A 17922-nucleotide genomic window follows, 5' to 3' on the forward strand; every position below is an offset into this window, starting at 1 on the left:
CATTGTTGATCTCATAGCAATGGCACCTGACAAGGGGTAGGATATATTAGGCAGCAAGTGCACAGTCAGTTCTTGAAGTTGATGTGTTGGAAGCATGGGCAGTGTAAGGATCTGAGCGATTTTGACATGGGCCAAATTGTGATGGCTAGACAACTGGGTCAGAGCATCTCCCAAACGCCAGGTCTTGTGGGGTGTTCCTGGTATGCAGTAGTTAGTAGCTACCAAAAGTGCTGCAAGGAAGGACAACTGGTGAGCCAGTGACAGAGTTATGGGAGCTCAAGGCTCATTCATGCGCATGGGGAGCAAAAGTTAGCCTGTCTGGTCCAGTCCCTCAGAAGAGCTACTGTAGCATAAATTGCTGAAAAAAGTAATTGTTGGCTATGATAGATAGGTGCCAGAACACACAGTGCATCGCAGCTTGCTGCGTGTGGGGCTGCATAGCTGCAGAACACTCAGTGTGCCCATGCAGACCCCTGTCCACCACCAAAAGCGGCTACAATGGGCACATGGGCACCAGAGCTGGACCATGGAGCAATGGAAGAAGGTGGTCTGGTCTGATGAATGATATTTTCTGTTACATTATGTGGAGAGCCGAGTGCGTGTGCGTTGTTTACCTGGGGACAATATGGCACCAGGATGGACTATAGGAATTTGAAACAAGGAAATCCGGTGGAGGCAGTGTGATGTTCTGGACAAAGTTCTTCTGGGAAATCTTGGGCCCTGGAATTAATGTGGATGCTACTTTGACATGTACCACCTACCTAAACATTGTTGCAGGCCAAGTACACCCATTCATGACAACGGTAATCCTTGATGGCAGTGGCCTCTTTTAGCAGGATAATACTCCCTGCTACACTGCAAACATTGTTCAGGAATGGTTTGAGGAACATGACAAAGAGTTCAAAGTGATGACTTGGCCTCCAAATTCTTTTGTTTTAGCACAACCTAGGCGCTTATATGCCTTCGGACTAATTCATGCCTTCTATTATCCTAAGTCGCCTAACGGTTGATTCCAAATGTACTTTTACCTCATCCATTGTCCTTAGCAAGTGTTCTCTGACTTAACAAACAAATAAGGACACATGAGACTTGTTTAGCGAAGAAAAGTCACAAAATTGATTGAATCCAAACAATCTGATCGAGCATCTCTGGGATATGCTGGAAAAACAAGTCTAAGCCATGGAGGCCCCACCTTGCCACTTACAGGACTTAAAGGATCTGCTGCAAATATCCTGGTGCAGATACCTTCAGAGGTCTTGTGGAGTCCATGCCTTGATGGGTCAGGGCTGTTTTGGCAGGTATTAGATATTTAGGCATTGGCTGATCACTTTCTCTTTCACTGGAAATGTCCCCTCCCACCTAGTCCATCATTGTGTTTGTCTGTGTTTTTTTGCTTTGTGTTTTAATCTGTAGTTAGTTAGAGAACACTGTCTAAGGGCAATGGGAGAGGTAAAAGTAAAATATGGGATGAACCGCCCGATGACTTATATACCTTTTTGGAATAAACAGAGCACTTTTTCATCACTTGCGTATCCAACATAACCTATTCACATATGACTTGACAGTTTACATGGAAAACGTGCTAATTTTAATGCATATATCACACCAGGAATTTCAAGATCGTGTAGATTAAGTCCAATGGGACATATAGGTTGCTGCTGTAGCTCTGTGTGCATGCAGTTCACAAGCAGGAATGGGTAGAGCTGATGTCCCTAAAAGCTTGAATGGGAAACAGAATTAGTGTAGAATATTTATGTCACTCACCGGACTGTGAGTGCTTCTTCCCGGACATTTAGGAACCGTGGCCGTCCTCCATCCTGAGGGACTGCGCATGCGCAGCCCTTTCTATACCTCCAGTGTATGTTCCTTTAACTTAATTGGCAGATCAGGCAACCTCCCTATATTAAGCACCTGTGGTCATCACCACATTGCCTGATCTTGGAGTCTCATTCCCCATGAGTCTCTGAAGGTGTTCCTGTGTTTCCTTGTTTATTCAGCCCTGCTGATTCCTGTGGTTTCCAAACCACTTCTACCTCTGTGGTTTCCAAACCACTTCTGCTACTGTGGTTCCCATACCACTTCTACCATCTACTGAATCATCGTGACTGTGAGCTGATTCCTATCCGCTGCCTCCGTGCACTACAGTCTTCTAATCACTTCAACTCTACCATGTATCATTGGGACTGTTAGCTGATGCCTATCCGCTGCCTCCGTGCATTACAGGCTTCAACCACTTCCACTCACCTGTTCATGATTGTGACTGCCAGCTGATTCCTATCCGCTGCCTCCGTGCACTACAGGCTTCAACCTGCAACTCGTCTGTGTTTCATCATCGTGACTGCTAGCTGATTCCTATCCGCTGCCTCCGTGCACTACAGTCTTCAACCTGCAACTCGTCTGTGTTTCATCATCGTGACTGCTAGCTGATTCCTATCCGCTGCCTCCGTGCACTACAGTCTTCAACCTGCAACCCGTCTGTGTTTCATCGTGACTGTTTGGCTGATTCCTATCCGCTGCCTCTGTGCGCTTCAGTCTTCAGTCCTTGTCAACGCTCCCGTGTTTTCTTGAGTCTGCCTCCACCATTGCTACCCGCTATTCTCCGTGATCAACAGTGCCTGTTCAACTCTGCTCTCCCGTGTCCCATCGTTACTGCACCTGCTGGTTGCTATTGGCTACCTCCGTGTTCCCGCAGAGACCCGCTGCTGCTACTCCTCAGCACTACTCATCCATCTACTGCTGATCCGCTCTCCACGCTTTCCTGTGTTCCCTGCTGGTCTACCTTCCCGTGCGCTGCACCTACTAGACCACCGCTTCACCCATCCAGGGACTTCGCATCCTGCCGGTCTCCTGCCGTTCAGGTATCTCTGCACTCCTGTCTGACTGCCTCCTGAACCACGGTATGCATACTTCTCATTGACTGTGCTGTGTATTGCATACCTTGCTGGACTGTGTTGGTTCTCCTCTGGAGTGTGCTATCCGCTGAGTCTATTGCCATCATTGACTGTGTTATCTTATGCTGGACTACTTCAAGAGACTTTCTATATTGGCAGTATTGTTCAGTCATTTATACATTTATATTGTGCATATTACTGTGGATCAAAGTCAAGGTGCCCGCGTATATATTGTGTTGCAGTCTCTCCCCGTGCACCTCCTCACATATATATTCAGTAGTACAACTTGCTAGTGGCAGACCACTGACTCCTGTTTACAGTTTCACCTGTTCCAGTATCCTCTCACATAGCAGTGGTACAACTTGCTAACGCAGACCACTGACTCCCCGGATATCTCCACTTGGATTCCATTCCTTCACTCAGACAGCGGTACAACTTGCTATCCGCAGACCGCTGACTCTCATCACCTCCTCGTTTCTGTTGGACATTCCTCCTCACTATAGCAGTGGTACAACTTGCTACCGCAGACCACTGACTACCTTCACGTGTCCTTTGTCCATACAGTTCCTCGTGTATTACTACCTCCATATTGCCAGTGCTGCTAGTCATAGACTTTCCTGAGCATCTCATCATCTGCTATTTCCTGTTCCGTGATCACCCTGCTACCAGAGTACCATATTACCACCTATACTGCTCTGGTAAGCCTATCACCTGGTGATCCCTGGGTAAAGACTCCTAGTGCCCGTGACAGTAAGATCAGGCCATGACAGACCCAGATACGGAACCTACTGCTAAAGAGATGCTGCAGCATCTGGTCAGTCGTGTGGAGCAACAGGATGCTCGCCAACAGCTGTTACTTCAATGTTACCAATCGTTAACCTCCCAAGGAACATCTGGACAGACTGTTACAGCTAGTATTGAAGCTCCTGTGCTTTCCTCCGTTTCCCCAGTGCCATCCCAGGTGTCTACAGCTCCTACGCTTCACCTGCCTACTCCGTCAAAATATGACGGGGACCCCAAAACTTGTAGAGGTTTCCTTAACCAATGTTCAGTCCATTTTGAACTCCAACCTCAAAATTTTTCTACCCATCGTTCCAGAGTGGCCTATCTTATCTCATTGTTTTCTGGACAAGCCCTGGCTTGGGCCTCCCCTCTGTGGGAAAGAAACGATCCAATTCTACAAGATAGTGCCAAATTCATTTCCACGTTCCGAAGTGTGTTCGATGAACCAGGTCGTGTGACCTCCGCTGCTTCCAGCATTCTTCGTTTGCGACAAGGCTCCCATACAGTAGGACAGTATGTCATTCAATTTAGGATCTTAGCCTCTGAACTTCAGTGGAACACTGAAGCATTAGTTGCCGCCTTCTGGCAGGGGCTCTCCGATAAAATTAAAGATGCACTGACTACCCAAGAGCTTCCTTCGTCACTAGAAGATTTGATCTCTCTTTGCCATCGTGTAGACATGAGATTTCGTGAAAGAGAATCTGAGAAAACAACTTCTGCTAAAGCACCTCTTCGTTTAAACCCTCAATTTCGTCCAGTTTCACCTTCTGTGATTCCCATGGAGATAGGACGTTCCAAATTATCTTTAGAAGAGAGGAAACGAAGAGTAAAGAATAGACTCTGTATCTATTGTGCTGATTCCACACATATGCTCAGTTCTTGCCCTAAGAAATCGGGAAATGCCAGGCCCTAACTAGTTCTGGAGAGGTGAAGTTAGGGTCCCTGGAGTCCTCTCCATTGTCTATGAAATCTAAAGTCTGCGCTTTCGATGTTACGATTTCCTTTGCTACTAAATCCTTTGAGTCACAGGCATTGATTGATTCCGGAGCAGCAGGAAATTTCATTTCTAAATCACTAGTGAATCAATGGTCCCTACCAGTGATCACTTTAAAAACACCCATTACTGTGACGGCTATAGATGGATCACGTCTCATCAATGGTCTCATCACCCAGAGTACGTCTCCAGTAACCCTTCAGATTGGTGTACTACACCATGAAGAAATTTCGTTTTTAATTCTTCCTGTTACGACAAGTCCGATTGTCTTAGGCCTTCCATGGCTTCAATGTCACTCTCCCCAGATTGACTGGCGCACCCCTCAAGTTACGTCTTGGGGGCCTGAATGTCACCATCGTTGTCTCTCTCAAGTTATTCCTCTTAAAGTACAGCAATCTTCCATCTCATCTTCCTCCCCGGGACTCCCTCCTCAGTATGCTTCATTTGCCGATGTGTTTGATAAAGCTCAGTCTGAACGTCTTCCTCCTCATCGTTCTTGGGATTGTCCGATCGACCTTCTACCTGGCAAGACTCCTCCCAGGGGTCGGGTCTATCCTCTCTCGTTACCTGAAACTCAAGCCACATCTGAGTACATACAGGAGAATCTCCAGCGTGGGTTCATTCGACCTTCCACCTCTCCCGCTGGAGCTGGGTTCTTCTTCGTCAAAAAGAAGGATGGATCATTACGCCCTTGTATAGATTTTCGTGGACTCAACGCCATTACTATCAAGAATCGGTATCCCATTCCGCTGATCACTGAGCTATTTGATCGCATCAAGGGAGCTCGGATATTTACTAAGTTGGATCTTCGTGGTGCCTACAATTTAATTAGAATCCGTTCCGGTGACGAATGGAAGACCGCGTTTAACACCAGAGATGGGCATTACGAATATTTAGTAATGCCCTTCGGGCTGTGTAATGCCCCCGCGGTTTTCCAGGGTTTCATCAATGAGATCTTTCGGGACTTATTATATGTATGTGTCGTTGTCTACCTGGACGACATATTGATCTTCTCACAGGACCTGCCTTCTCATCACCAACATGTGGCAGAGGTCCTCTCCAGACTACGGAAAAACTCATTGTTCTGTAAATTGGAAAAATGTTCATTCGAGTTACCCCAGATTCCATTCTTGGGGTATATAGTTTCCGGAGTTGGCCTGAAGATGGATCCAGACAAAGTAAATGCTGTACTACATTGGCCTCAGCCAACTACTCTTCGTGCCATCCAGCGTTTTTTAGGTTTTGCCAATTACTATAGACGCTTCATTCAAGACTTCTCATCCATTGCATCTCCCATTGTGGCCTTAACTCGGAAAGGGGCTAATACTAAGCAATGGTCATCTGAGGCTCTCCAAGCCTTTCAAATCCTCAAAGAGTCCTTCTCGTCTGCTCCCATTCTGCGACAACCTGATGTGACACTCCCCTTCTTCCTAGAAGTAGATGCCTCTAATGTGGGCTTAGGAGCTATTCTCTCCCAACGCTCGGAGCAACAAAAATTACATCCTTGTGCCTTCTACTCTCGGGGTCTTCTGCCCGCAGAGAAAAACTATACTATCGGGGACAAGGAGTTGCTGGCCATCAAAGCTGCATTAGAGGAATGGAGATACTTGTTGGAAGGAGCTCGCCATCCGGTGACGATCTTCACGGATCATAAGAACTTGTCATATTTGCAATCTGCTCAATGCTTGAACCCTCGTCAAGCAAGATGGTCTCTTTTCTTTTCCCGTTTTGAATTAATTATAACCTTCAAACCAGCCGCTAAGAACAAGAAAGCTGACGCTCTATCTCGAGCTTTGGTGACGTCCTCTGATGTAGAAGAGGTTCCCAACCATGCTATTCTAGACCCCAAATGTATTTCTCTGGCTGCTTCATCCACCAAAATGCTACCATTTGGGAAGACCCTCGTGCCTCCTACTCTGAGGAGGAAAATCCTTTCGTGGTTCCATGCCTCTCGTTTTTCCGGACACGCCGGTGAACACAAGACCTTTGAGATTCTCTCTCGAAGTTACTGGTGGCCTTCAATGAGGAGAGACGTCAAAGAGTTTATTGCTTCCTGTGATTTATGTTCTCAGTTCAAATCCTCCCGCAGAACTCCAGCAGGGTTGCTGCGACCACTACCCATTCCGTCCAAACCTTGGACCCATATTAGTATGGATTTCGTTACTGATTTGCCACCAAGTAAGAATCACAATACTATTTGGGTAGTGGTAGACAGATTTTCGAAGATGGCTCATTTCGTCCCTCTGTCCGGTTTACCTTCCTCGTCTACTCTGGCTGAACATTTCATTAAAGAAATCTTCCGCATCCATGGATGTCCGTCTGAGATTGTGTCAGATAGAGGAGTACAATTCGTTTCCAGATTCTGGCGGGCCCTTTGTAAAACCTTGGGCATACGATTAGCACTCTCATCGTCTTACCATCCGCAATCTAACGGACAAACGGAACGAGTCAATCAAGATCTTGAGACTTTTATTAGGATGTTCTCTTCAGCCAACCAAGACAACTGGGTAGAATTGCTCCCTTGGGCTGAATTCGCCCATAACAACATGTACCATGAGTCATCATCCAAAACTCCATTCTTTGTGGTCTACGGTCACCATCCGTCTTTTCCGGAATTTCCTGCCCTCCCGCCCACCCAAGTTCCTGCTGTGGAGACTGCTTGTCAGACCTTCAAAAATATCTGGTCTCAGGTCAAAACCTGTTTAAAGAAGACATCTAACAAATATAAGTCTTTCGCAGATAAGAAGAGGCGGGCTATTCCACCACTAAAAATTGGAGATCGTGTCTGGTTATCTACCAAAAATATTCGTTTGAAGGTTCCATCTATGAAATTCGCCCCTCGTTTTATTGGTCCATATAGGATCATTCAAGTTATCAATCCAGTATGTGTTAAACTTCTTCTTCCTAAGAATCTTCGGATCTCCAATGCCTTCCATGTTTCCTTGCTCAAACCTCTCATCATCAACCGTTTCTCGACTCCTTCCTCAGCACCGCAGCCAGTTCAAGTTCATCAGGAGGAGGATTTCGAGATTACTGAGGTATTGGATGCAAAAATTTCGCGAGGAGTCCTCCGTTTCCTCGTTCATTGGAAGGGCTTTGGTCCTGAGGAGCGTTCATGGATCAAAGCTGAAGATCTTAATGCTCCTGCCCTTCTGAAGAAGTTTTATTCCAAAAATCCGGACAAGCCCGGTTCCAGGCGTTCTGTGCCCACCTTTAAAAGGGGGGGTACTGTCACTCACCGGACTGTGAGTGCTTCTTCCCGGACATTTAGGAACCGTGGCCGTCCTCCATCCTGAGGGACTGCGCATGCGCAGCCCTTTCTATACCTCCAGTGTATGTTCCTTTAACTTAATTGGCAGATCAGGCAACCTCCCTATATTAAGCACCTGTGGTCATCACCACATTGCCTGATCTTGGAGTCTCATTCCCCATGAGTCTCTGAAGGTGTTCCTGTGTTTCCTTGTTTATTCAGCCCTGCTGATTCCTGTGGTTTCCAAACCACTTCTACCTCTGTGGTTTCCAAACCACTTCTGCTACTGTGGTTCCCATACCACTTCTACCATCTACTGAATCATCGTGACTGTGAGCTGATTCCTATCCGCTGCCTCCGTGCACTACAGTCTTCTAATCACTTCAACTCTACCATGTATCATTGGGACTGTTAGCTGATGCCTATCCGCTGCCTCCGTGCATTACAGGCTTCAACCACTTCCACTCACCTGTTCATGATTGTGACTGCCAGCTGATTCCTATCCGCTGCCTCCGTGCACTACAGGCTTCAACCTGCAACTCGTCTGTGTTTCATCATCGTGACTGCTAGCTGATTCCTATCCGCTGCCTCCGTGCACTACAGTCTTCAACCTGCAACTCGTCTGTGTTTCATCATCGTGACTGCTAGCTGATTCCTATCCGCTGCCTCCGTGCACTACAGTCTTCAACCTGCAACCCGTCTGTGTTTCATCGTGACTGTTTGGCTGATTCCTATCCGCTGCCTCTGTGCGCTTCAGTCTTCAGTCCTTGTCAACGCTCCCGTGTTTTCTTGAGTCTGCCTCCACCATTGCTACCCGCTATTCTCCGTGATCAACAGTGCCTGTTCAACTCTGCTCTCCCGTGTCCCATCGTTACTGCACCTGCTGGTTGCTATTGGCTACCTCCGTGTTCCCGCAGAGACCCGCTGCTGCTACTCCTCAGCACTACTCATCCATCTACTGCTGATCCGCTCTCCACGCTTTCCTGTGTTCCCTGCTGGTCTACCTTCCCGTGCGCTGCACCTACTAGACCACCGCTTCACCCATCCAGGGACTTCGCATCCTGCCGGTCTCCTGCCGTTCAGGTATCTCTGCACTCCTGTCTGACTGCCTCCTGAACCACGGTATGCATACTTCTCATTGACTGTGCTGTGTATTGCATACCTTGCTGGACTGTGTTGGTTCTCCTCTGGAGTGTGCTATCCGCTGAGTCTATTGCCATCATTGACTGTGTTATCTTATGCTGGACTACTTCAAGAGACTTTCTATATTGGCAGTATTGTTCAGTCATTTATACATTTATATTGTGCATATTACTGTGGATCAAAGTCAAGGTGCCCGCGTATATATTGTGTTGCAGTCTCTCCCCGTGCACCTCCTCACATATATATTCAGTAGTACAACTTGCTAGTGGCAGACCACTGACTCCTGTTTACAGTTTCACCTGTTCCAGTATCCTCTCACATAGCAGTGGTACAACTTGCTAACGCAGACCACTGACTCCCCGGATATCTCCACTTGGATTCCATTCCTTCACTCAGACAGCGGTACAACTTGCTATCCGCAGACCGCTGACTCTCATCACCTCCTCGTTTCTGTTGGACATTCCTCCTCACTATAGCAGTGGTACAACTTGCTACCGCAGACCACTGACTACCTTCACGTGTCCTTTGTCCATACAGTTCCTCGTGTATTACTACCTCCATATTGCCAGTGCTGCTAGTCATAGACTTTCCTGAGCATCTCATCATCTGCTATTTCCTGTTCCGTGATCACCCTGCTACCAGAGTACCATATTACCACCTATACTGCTCTGGTAAGCCTATCACCTGGTGATCCCTGGGTAAAGACTCCTAGTGCCCGTGACAATTTATAAAGAAAATATAATATTGGAATTCCAAAATAGTTTGAACCAAGACATTTGGTAGGCTTAAATCAAAACTATGGGTAATCCCAGAAATTGCGTGCAGGAAAAATTTCTTAGTTTCTTGACCAAGGACTCCTGAGTATGCACCATTCTCCTGAGAAACTGCTTGAGAACTAAAAACATCCACAAAGAGTGAGTCCAGAAAGTTGATAACTGATTCTAAGACGCCAACAACCAAATTTACAATATAAATTAAAGCCCAATTATGCTGTTTTAGTAAAGAAAGACATAAACTTTTAGTAATAATAATAATAACTAATAACAATTATTGTTACTTATTTATGTTTTTCAGCTTTTACACCCATATTTGGTCAATCCACAATATCTGAGCCAACAATATCAACAACTGATGCAATCACTACGTTAACTACAACACCTATAACAACAACAATTGAGTCTATAGCAACAACAACTGAGTCAACAACGTCTGCACCAACAACATCAATAGCTGAGTCTACATCAACAACTGTGCTTACAACTTCAACAACGACTGAGCCAACAACTTCAACAACAGCAGAGTCTACAACAACTGAGATAACAACCGGTGCACCAACATCAACAACTGATGCAATATCTACGGTAACTACAACACCTATAACAACAACTAGTGAGTCAACAACGTCTGCACCAACAACATCAATAGCTGAGTCTACATCAACAACTGTGTTTACAACTTCAACAACGACTGAACCAACAACTTCAACAACAGCAGAGTTCACAACATCAACAACTGAGTTAACAACAGGTGCACAGACATCAACAACTGAGTCTAGAACTTCAACAACTGATGCAATAAATATGGTAACTACAACACCTATAACAACAACAACAACTGAGTCTATAGCTACAACAACTGAGTTGACAACTTCAACAACAACTGAGCCGAAATATCCAACAACTGCAGAGTCAACAACATCAACAACTGAGTTAACAACAGGTGCACCGACATCAACAACTGATGCAATAACTACGGTAACTACAACACCTATAACAACAACAATAACTGAGTCTATAGCTACAACAACTGAGTTGACAACTTCAACAACAACTGAGCCAACAACTTCAACAACAGCAGAGTCTGCAACATCAACAACTGGATTAACAACAGGTGCACCGACATCAACAACTGAGCTTCGAACTTCAACAACTGATGCAATAACTACGGTAACTACAACACCTATAACAACAACAACAACAATTGAGTCTATAGCAACAACAACTGAGTCAACAATGTCTGCACCAACAACATCAATAGTTGATTCGACATCATCAACTATGTTTACAACTTCAACAACAACTGAGCCAACAACTTTAACAGCAGCAGAGTCTACAACATCAACAACTGAGTTAACAACAGGTGCACCAACATCAACAACTGAGCTTAGAACTTCAACAACTGATGCAATAACTACGGTAACTACAACACCTATAACAACAATAACTGAGTCTATAGCAATAACAACTGAGTCAACAACATCTGCACCAACAACATCAATAGCTGAGTCTACATCAACAACTGAGTTGACAACTTCAATAACGACTGAGCCAACAACTTCAACAACAGCAGAGTCCACAACATCAACAACTGAGTTAACAACAGGTGCACTGACATCAACAACTGAGCCTATAAATTCAACAACTGATGCAATAACTACGGTAACTACAACACCTGTAACAACAACAACTCAGTCTATGGCAACAACAACTGAGTCAACAACGTCTGCACCAACAACATCAACACCTGTGTTTACATCAACAACTGTGTTTACAACTTCAACAATGACTGAGCCAACAACTTCAACAACAGAAGAGTCCACAACATCAACAACTGAGTTAACAACAGGTGCACCGACATCAACAACTGAGCTTAGAACTTCAACAACTGATGCAATAACTATGGTAACTACAACACCTGTAACAACAACAACTGAGTCTACAGCAACAACAACTGAGTCAACAACATCTGCACCAACAACATCAATAGCTGAGTCTACATCAACAACTGTGTTTACAACTTCAACAACAACTGAGCCAACAACTTCAACAACAGCAGAATCTACAACATCAACAACTGAGTTTACAACAGGTGCACTGACATCAACAACTGATGCAATAACTACAACACCTATAACAACAACAACTGAGTCTACAGCAACAACAACTGAGTCAACAACGTCTGCACCAACAACATCAACACCTGAGTTTACATCAACAACTGTGTTTACAACTTCAACAATGACTGAGCCAACAACTTCAACAACAGCAGAGTCCACAACATCAACAACTGAGTTAACAACAGGTGCACCGACATCAACAACTGAGTTAACAACAAGTGCACCGACATCAACAACTGAGCTTAGAACTTCAACAACTGATGCAATAACTATGGTAACTACAACACCTGTAACAACAACAACTCAGTCTATCGCAACAACAACTGAGTCAACAACGTCTGCACCACCAACATCAACACCTGAGTTTACATCAACAACTGTGTTTACAACTTCAACAACGACTGAGCCAACAACTTCAACAACAGCAGAGTCCACAACATCAACAACTGAGTTAACAACAGGTGCACCGACATCAACAACTGAGCTTAGAACTTCAACAACTGATGCAATAACTATGGTAACTACAACACCTGTAACAACAATAACTCAGTCTATCGCAACAACAACTGAGTCAACAACGTCTGCACCACCAACATCAACACCTGAGTTTACATCAACAACTGTGTTTACAACTTCAACAACGACTGAGCCAACAACTTCAACAACAGCAGAGTCCACAACATCAACAACTGAGTTAACAACAGGTGCACCAACATCAACAACTGAGCTTAGAACTTCAACAACTGATGCAATAACTACGGTAACTACAACACCTATAACAACAACAACAACAACAATTGAGTCTATAGCAACAACAACTGAGTCAACAACGTCTGCACCAACAACATCAATAGCTGATTCTACATCAACAACTGTGTTTACAACTTCAACAATGACTGAGCCAACAACTTCAACAACAGCAGAGTCCACAACATCAACAACTGAGTTAACAACAGGTGCACCGACATCAACAACTGAGCTTAGAACTTCAACAACTGATGCAATAACTACGGTAACTACAACACCTGTAACAACAACAACTGAGTCTACAGCAACAACAACTGAGTCAACAACATCTGCACCAACAACATCAATAGCTGATTCTACATCAACAACTGAGTTGACAACTTCAACATCGACTGAGCCAACAACTTCAACAGCAGTAGAGTCTACAACATCAACAACTGAGTTAACAACAGGTGCACCGACATCAACAGCTGATGCAATAACTACGGTAACCACAACACCTATAACAACAACAACTGAGTCTACAGCAACAACAACTGAGTCAACAACATCTGCATTAACAACCTCAATAGCTGAGTCTACATCAACAACTGAGCTTAGAACTTCAACAACTGATGCAATAACTATGGTAACTACAACACCTGTAACAACAATAACTCAGTCTATCGCAACAACAACTGAGTCAACAACGTCTGCACCACCAACATCAACACCTGAGTTTACATCAACAACTGTGTTTACAACTTCAACAACGACTGAGCCAACAACTTCAACAACAGCAGAGTCCACAACATCAACAACTGAGTTAACAACAGGTGCACCAACATCAACAACTGAGCTTAGAACTTCAACAACTGATGCAATAACTACGGTAACTACAACACCTATAACAACAACAACAACAACAATTGAGTCTATAGCAACAACAACTGAGTCAACAACGTCTGCACCAACAACATCAATAGCTGATTCTACATCAACAACTGTGTTTACAACTTCAACAATGACTGAGCCAACAACTTCAACAACAGCAGAGTCCACAACATCAACAACTGAGTTAACAACAGGTGCACCGACATCAACAACTGAGCTTAGAACTTCAACAACTGATGCAATAACTACGGTAACTACAACACCTGTAACAACAACAACTGAGTCTACAGCAACAACAACTGAGTCAACAACATCTGCACCAACAACATCAATAGCTGATTCTACATCAACAACTGAGTTGACAACTTCAACATCGACTGAGCCAACAACTTCAACAGCAGTAGAGTCTACAACATCAACAACTGAGTTAACAACAGGTGCACCGACATCAACAGCTGATGCAATAACTACGGTAACCACAACACCTATAACAACAACAACTGAGTCTACAGCAACAACAACTGAGTCAACAACATCTGCATTAACAACCTCAATAGCTGAGTCTACATCAACAACTGAGTTTACAACTTCAACAACAACTGAGCCAACAACTTCAACAACAGCAGAGTCTACAACATCAACAACTGAGTTAACAACAGGTGCACTGACATCAACAACTGATGCAATAACTACAACACCTATAACAACAACAACTGAGTCTACAGCAACAACAACTGAGTCAACAACGTCTGCACCAACAACATCAATAGCTGAGTCTACATCAACAACTGAGTTGACAACTTCAACATCGACTGAGCCAACAACTTCAACAACAGTAGAGTCTACAACATCAACAACTGAGTTAACAAGAGGTGCACCGACATCAACAGCTGATGCAATAACTACGGTAACTACAACACCTATTACAACAACAACTGAGTCTATAGCAACAACAACTGAGTCATCGTCTGCAGCAACAACATCAACAGCTGAGTCTACATCAACAACTGAGTTTCCAACTGCAACAACAACTGAGCCAACAACTTCAACAACAGCAGAGTCTACAACTTCAACAACTGAGTTTACAATAGGTGCACTGACATCAACAACCTATGCAATAACTACGGTAACTACAACACCTATAACAACAACAACAACAACTGAGTCTATAGCTACAACAACTGAGTCAAAAACGTCTGCACTTCCAACATTAACAACTGAGTCTACATCAACAACTGTGTTTACAACTTCAACATTGACTGAGCCAACAACTTCAACAACAGCAGAGTCTGCAACATCAACAACTGAGTTAAGAACAGGTGCACCAACATCAATAACTGAGCCTAGAACTTCAACAACTGATGCAATAACTACATTAACTACAACACCTATAACAACAACAACTGAGTCAACAACGTCTGCATCAACATCAATAGAGGAGTCTACATCAACAACTGTGTTTACAACTTCAACAATGACTGATCCAACAACTTCAACACCAGCAGAGTCTGCAACATCAACAACTGAGTTAACAACAGGTGCACCGACATCAACAACTGAGCCTAGAACTTCAACAACTGATGCAATAACTACACCTTTTACTACAACAACTGAGTTAACAACTTTTGCACCAACAACATCAATAACTGAGCCTACATCAACAACTGAGTTTACATCACCTACTATATTAAAATTCACTGAGATTGCATCACCTATTACATCAATACCATCAGAGACTACATCACCTACTACACTAACTACCGGTGCGACTATATTACCTACAACATTAATAACCATGGAGACTACATTACCTTCTACAACATCAATGAATACATCGCCACGAATGGACCAATTGCTAACCGAGACTTCACTTACAACCCCAATACCAAATGAGACCACAACTTTATCTATTACTTTAATAACAACTGAGCCCAAGGCATCATCTACTATTGCAACAACAGTATCATTTTCTACTCCAATAACAATATCATCTGCTACTCCAATGACAGTTGAAACAACAGCATTAACTAATTCTCCAATAATAAGTGGGACCACACGTGAATCTAATCCTTCACAAACAGCTGAGACTACAATATCATCTACTACTCCAGTGACATCTGAGACAACAGCATTAACTACTTCTCTGATAACAACTGGGACCACACCTCAATCTAGTCCTCCACAAACAGCTGAGACCACAACATCATCCACAACTCCAACAACATCTGGGTCCACAACTCAATCTACTACTGCAATAACTACTGGTACCGTATTACTTACTACTCCAAGATCAACTGAGACTACAATATCATCTACTACTCCAGTGACATCTGAGACAACAGCATTAACTACTTCTCTGATAACAAGTGGGACCACATCTCAATCTAGTCCTCCACAAACAGCTGAGACCACAACATCATCTACAACTTCAACAACAACTGGGACCGCACCTCCATCTACTACTGCAATAACTACTGGTACCATATTACTTACTACTCCAAGATCAACTGAGACTACAATATCATCTACTACTCCATTGATATCTGAGACAACAGCATTAACTACTTCTCTGATAACAACTGGGACCACACCTCAATCTAGTCCTCCACAAACAATTGAGACCACAACATCATCTACAACTCCAACAACAACTGGGAACACAACTCAATCTAGTCCTCTGCAAACAATTGAGACCACAACATCATCTACAACTCCAACAACAACAACAACTGGAAACACAACTCAATCTAGTCCTCCACAAACAATTGAGCCCACAACATCATCAACAACTCCAACAACAACAACATCTGAGTCCACAACTCAATCTAGTCCCCCGCAAACAATTGAGACCACAACATCATCTACAACTCCAACAACAACAACAACAACAACTGGGTCCACACTTCAATCTAGTCCTCTGCAAACAATTGAGCCCACAACATCATCTACGACTTCAACAACAACAACATCTGGGTCCACAACTCAATCTAGTCCCCCGCAAACAATTGAGACCACAACATCATCTACAACTCCTACAACAACAACAACAACTGGGTCCACACCTCAATCTAGTCCTCTGCAAACAATTGAGCCCACAACATCATCTACGACTTCAACAACAACAACATCTGGGTCCACAACTCAATCTAGTCCCCCGCAAACAATTGAGACCACAACATCATCAACAACTCCAACAACAACAACATCTGGGTCCACAACTCAATCTAGTCCCCCGCAAACAATTGAGACCACAACATCATCTACAACTCCAACAACAACAACAACTGGGTCCACACCTCAATCTAGTCCTCTGCAAACAATTGAGCCCACAACATCATCAACAACTCCAACAACAACAACATCTGGGTCCACAACTCAATCTAGTCCCCCGCAAACAATTGAGACCACAACATCATCTACAACTCCAACAACAACAACAACTGGGTCCACACCTCAATCTAGTCCTCTGCAAACAATTGAGCCCACAACATCATCTACGACTTCAACAACAACAACATCTGGGTCCACAACTCAATCTAGTCCCCCGCAAACAATTGAGCCCACAACATCATCTACGACTCCAACAACAACAACATCTGGGTCCACAACTCAATCTAGTCCTCTGCAAACAATTGAGCCCACAACATCATCAACAACTCCAACAACAACAACATCTGGGTCCACAACTCAATCTAGTCCCCCGCAAACAATTGAGACCACAACATCATCTACAACTCCAACAACAACAACATCTGGGTCCACAACTCAATCTAGTCCCCCGCAAACAATTGAGACCACAACATCATCTACAACTCCAACAACAACAACATCTGGGTCCACAACTCAATCTAGTCCTCTGCAAACAATTGAGCCCACAACATCATCAACAACTCCAACAACAACAACATCTGGGTCCACAACTCAATCTAGTCCCCCACAAACAATTGAGCCCACAACATCATCTACAACTCCAACAACAACAACATCTGGGTCCACAACTCAATCTAGTCTTCCACAAACAATTGAGACCACAACATCATCTACAACTCCAACAACAACAACATCTGGGTCCACAACTCAATCTAGTCTTCCACAAGCAATTGAGACCACAACATCATCTACAACTCCAACAACAACAACATCTGGGTCCACAACTCAATCTAGTCCCCCGCAAACAATTGAGACCACAACATCATCTACAACTCCAACAACAACAACAACTGGGTCCACACCTCAATCTAGTCCTCTGCAAACAATTGATCCCACAACATCATCTACGACTTCAACAACAACAACATCTGGGTCCACAACTCAATCTAGTCCCCCGCAAACAATTGAGACCACA

Source organism: Mixophyes fleayi, chromosome 5, assembly GCF_038048845.1.
Source record: "Mixophyes fleayi isolate aMixFle1 chromosome 5, aMixFle1.hap1, whole genome shotgun sequence".
Lineage (NCBI taxonomy): Eukaryota > Metazoa > Chordata > Amphibia > Anura > Limnodynastidae > Mixophyes > Mixophyes fleayi.